The sequence below is a fragment of the Humulus lupulus genome, chromosome 3, assembly GCF_963169125.1.
Source record: "Humulus lupulus chromosome 3, drHumLupu1.1, whole genome shotgun sequence".
Taxonomy (NCBI): domain Eukaryota; kingdom Viridiplantae; phylum Streptophyta; class Magnoliopsida; order Rosales; family Cannabaceae; genus Humulus; species Humulus lupulus.
This window is the reverse complement of record NC_084795.1, coordinates 20,366,112-20,371,241: the sequence shown is the minus strand read 5'-3', so window position 1 is coordinate 20,371,241 and position 5,130 is coordinate 20,366,112. Positions and strand designations below refer to the sequence as shown.

General features: G+C 32.6%; 1 long non-coding RNA gene across 1 annotated transcript; it reads right to left on the bottom strand.

Annotated features, from left to right (window-relative positions):
* Positions 1 to 806: 806 nt before the first annotated feature.
* LOC133820986 (uncharacterized) lies at positions 807 to 4,512 on the bottom strand. The gene is made up of 3 exons (XR_009887251.1): positions 4,274 to 4,512; positions 3,997 to 4,101; positions 807 to 952 (listed from the first exon to the last, which is right to left on the bottom strand). It is a non-coding gene; the product is annotated as an uncharacterized LOC133820986 (long non-coding RNA).
* Positions 4,513 to 5,130: the final 618 nt, after the last annotated feature.

Genomic DNA, 5,130 nt, shown 5'->3' with positions numbered 1-5,130 from the left:
AATTTTTATAAACTACTTGTAATTCATTCATTCAAAACTATTAAATTTGGTTCAACTAAAGCCTTGAGTGCTCAGAAGAAATGAAGAGCTTATAATATTTGTTTGATTTGAAATATTTTTTGGGCAAATAAATTTATGAGTGGGGACTTTATGAGCTTCAAACCCATTAGGCTCTGCACTGATCAGAAGATTCAGAACTGAACTCATTTCCATAAAGGATCAGCTAGCTATCTGAGTCATAATCATCAAACTGATGCTGAGGAGAGGAAGTGAACTTTTCACCAAACAATTTTTTTCTTTTCTTTTCTTTTTCTTTTTCCTTTTATGTTATAGCAGTTACTTGATTTTCTAGTACCATGATTCTTAGTCCCACTAAAGATTTATTGGTCTAAATCTATTACTAATTTCTAGTACTTTAGTTTCATTAAGCTTTCAAGAGATTCTAGTGTTGTTTTTAATTTAATAATCAGATTCTAAAATGGTAGCCACTAACTAATTGGGTTTGGATCAAAGACAAGATTTTAGCTTGGGTTGTGGCAATTAAATCTAATCTATACATATGGAAATAATGAAAACAATATGACTAAATGAAAAATTTAATCTATACATATAATGAAAAATCTAATCTATTCATATAAAGGCTTACCTAACCATCTATCAATACCAAGTCAAAAAATTCAAACAACACACAATAAGTTTTCTTCCTTATATCACCGCAGCACACAAACAAATTTTCCAGAACCTACTTCTCTAATACACACAAGTTTTCAACCTTCCGTTATCACTGCAGCACACAATTTTAATCTCAGAACCTACTTCTCTATGGATGAATATTTAAGATATTCAAACTCCTCTAACATTTTAAAGATATTAATAATAAGAGTTAAAAGAACAAATTCCGTACCTCTTGCAAATTACCTTTGCAATGCTCCTTGCCAATTCGATCCCCAACCTGAAGAATATAATCAATACTTAAAAGATTAATACAAAATTAAAATTTGTCAATAGATATTAAACAAGCATGTATGATAAACTAACAAACTAAACAACATGGCAAGCAAGCTCAAACAACCAAAAATAAAAGTTGGAATATCAAATAAATGTAACAACAGTGGTTTTATCTTATATTATTTCTTTATTAATCCTTCTTTTAAAAAAGAAACCTTGTGGTTTTCCATGTTTGTTCATATGTAACTTTGATCATTGTTATGAAAATTAACTAGATGAGTAATTTGTCCATGTTGGGATTGTTTTATTAGTATTCAAGTTTTATCATTGTGGTTTTACCTGCGAGAATCCAAGTTTAATGAGGAAATTAGGCTCTGCAACATTTCATGGGAGTGTTATTACTATATTTTTTTTTTACTGAAATAGTCTAAAATTAATAACAATTACATGAGATAAGAACAAATAATTCTTATCCAAAAATTGTTCAATTAATGAATTAGAATTTCATTACCAAATAAGACAGCCGTGCAGCCATCACCACATACCAAAGACAGTTACTTACATGGAATAAAATTCCCTACTAAACCCAATATCACAACACTATCTTTAAAAGAACTTTATAAAGAAAATATAAATATTTCATGGGAGTGTTATTACTGCTACCAATAAGCCTTAGAAAAAACTGATTAGAAGATGTATTAATAACTCGCACACCATTGAGAATCTCATGTTTTGACCCCTGCATTTTTTTATTATTTGAACTCACCCACTTCGTCAAAGTTGATATTGATACCAAAATCTTAAAATAAACTTTAGCAAAGTAGACTCAACATACATATCAGCATATTTAGTCTCACACAAGCTCATTTTTACAGATGTGATTTCTCTTTTACTTTGCAAAAGATTTATATCCATTTTTTATTGTTTTTGAGACTAGTTTTACAATCATTATCAAAATTATGGAACTTTATAATTAACAATGACAGAGAACTTTTAGTAGAACAACCAAACACTGATATAAGCACAGGAAAAAGAAGAGTTGTATTCTCATTTATACATGGAAATGAAATGAAACATCAATGATATGAGCCATTCATGGTACAGTGACTTCAGTATGAAACAGTATACTAAATGCAGGTTTCCTACTGTAAGCGATTTCCTACTGTATTAATTTACATGTACTTTAGCTAAACAATAAATTTATTATGTTAAATAATTAGAATACTATCTTTTTAACATAACTAGGAGGAGCTTTTATATTTATTTGGTACCAAATTATTTCAGAGCTTGTCTGTCTGCTTATTTTACAGTGTGTAATGTCTTCTTTTAACCACCCATTTTCTTTTCTTTTTTTTTATGGAAAAAATGAATATATTGAACAAACCAGCAAGATTACAAACCAAGCTCAAAGAGCCAAACAAAAACAGAAACTACTGAGAAATAGCCCCTAAGAACGCCTCCACACAAGACCTAAAAAAGCAATAAACCAGCAAGAAAACAAACCAAGCTCAAATAGCCAAACAAAAACAGTTATAACTGAGTAATAGCCTCTAAGAACGCCACCTCACTGGTCCTCACTTTCAGCTTAGGCAACCTGGCTAGTCTAGATCTAATACTGAACTTAATCAGCTGAATTACAGGACCAATAGCCAAAGATCTCATCTCAAACACACAGAGATTTCTATTTCTAGAGAGCAATATACATGGTAAAATCTTATACATGAAATTTATTAATGGAAATTAATAGCTAGGAAAATATAGCAATTATATTTGTAACAAATTAATTTTATTTGTTTTGTTTTGTACAATAGAAATAGATGATTTCTAATTTGGTATCCCTCTATTAAATTAACCTATATTCATATCTGTGTCGCTAATACTACAAGGACACATGTAAAGCACGAAAATCAATTTATTAATATTACTTTTTAGCAAAAAGATAAATAATAGTATGATTAAACAATGCAAGTAGGCAGAATATAAGAATTAGTTCAAAGGGTCTTAATGGTGTACTCCTTAAGAATATTGGCTCACAAACATTTAATTAAGAGATTCGCCAGACTGTCAAGATGTGATCTTCTTCCTCAAATCACAATTTTGTGAAGCCTTCAAGGATACAGTAACTCATTTTGACATTGTCATTGCCAAATTGAAATAAGCCAGGTAGACAAACCAAACCAGTATGAGATAAATAATAATATTCATATACTTATTTAATTTCTTAATTCTCACCACCTCAAATATACCATGTCGGACAACTCATAAATAGAACCTGAATTTTATTAATTATTGTAGCTCCTTATCTATGCAGCTTTTAATATTTTATATTTTGTCCAGTTTGATATTACATTTCATGCTTTGGTCAACTTTTGAGTAACACTGACTTCAAGATGATCAAGTCAGACAATGCATTTTGTTGTGAAAATTCAGTGTTTATAAATAAATAAATGATCTACCCAGTCATCAGAAAACTTATGCAATTTAATTCAAACTATTTCTTTAAAAGGAGAACAAACCTAATTAGTTAAATCATTTTTAAAGAATTGGACAACTGTTAGTTTTTAATACACACAGGCTGTACCATGTACACACAGAGATCTCATCACATATCATGTATACATTTATGAGGTGCATGTACCAACACAGATGTAATACATACTTTAAGCATAAACCTTCCCCTGTTTTAGCAAAAGACTGAATTGTTCGATCACATCTTAATATTTTATTAGGATCTGGAAATGAAAAGAGACCATTTTTCATCTAGACCAGATTTAAAAAGGTCAAACAAGAAAAACCTAATTTAAGAATACCATCATATGATCAGTCATCATATAGCAAAGCAAGTACGACACCCTACTAAATTCTGAGACCACCTGATTCATTTACAAGAGTGCAATTTTCTTTTTCCTTTCAAGTAAGACTGTATTCTATCATATACAAGATTTACAACACCAAAGAAAAATGTGAACAAAGTAAAAAAAAAAAACATAAAAGAAGTTAATTAAGCAAAAGAAACATGAAAACAGTAAAGGTGCCTAATTTGTGTACCTGAGAATGAGTGAAACAGCTGGTGGGTTTGAGGTATTTCTCAGAATAGAAGAGGCTCCTCCATTGATAGAGCAAAGGAGAACTTGGTACAAAGAGAGGGCTGACCTGCAAGAGCAAGCTACGGGTTAGGCAAGACTGAAGAAATGCAGATTAGAAATGCAGAAGAAATGCAGATTAGAAACAAATGTCCGATAAAACCGAGCAACAATCTACACAAAACCCACACTGCAATAACAAAAACAAAACAAGCTACGAGAAGACATGCAAGAGGGCTGACCTGCAAGAGGGCTGACTTGCAAGAGCAAGCTACGAACGGACCACGAACTGAAACCGAGAGACCGAGAGAGAGACCGAGTCTACGGGAAACCGAGAGAGATAGACCACCACGCACGGACCAGGAATGGAAAGACGAAGAACATTGAAGATTGAAGGGACTGAGGGGAAAGGGAAGACCGAAGAATGGTTGAGGAAATGGGTATAGGGGAAGTGGGTACACGGGTTAAAAAAAGTTCAGTAAAAAAAAGTTGAGTAAAAAAAGCTAAGTTATTTTGGCGGTACCTTATTTTAAGTTGCTGCCTGAAATTTTGTTTATTTACCATAACTCTTTTTAAAATCTATTATAATCATGTGTTATGGTAATGGGTATTTGGTGTAGTGATCTGGATGCCAAATCTTCAAAGCAGGTGGCAACCTCGAAGATAGGTAGCCTCGAAGTCCTTATAAGGTCGAAAGACAGAACATCGGAGTATGTCCATTGTCGGGTAGCCTCAGATCAAGTGGTCCGAGCTTGGCATGGGTGTGAGCCCGGAATAAGGCGGCCTCGGTGGTATTTATCCACTCCGAGCTGGTCTTGGGGAATGTAATACAACTCGTAATTTACTCAGAGATCTAGACTGGCATGATGCTGATTGCTGATCTCGAACGGCTTAGTGAGTCGCCTGAGTAGACACAGTCCATGTGTTCAAGAGATATTTATTGTTGTAACTTCCCTACAATAAAGGGATATTAATTAGTCGGTTATACGCCCCCTGGTCTTCAGGGGACGTTTCCTTGTATATAGGAGTTACAAACTTTAAAGTAATTAAATTTATTAATGAACAGAATAACTTCCCAAAACATATGGGATTGTATTAT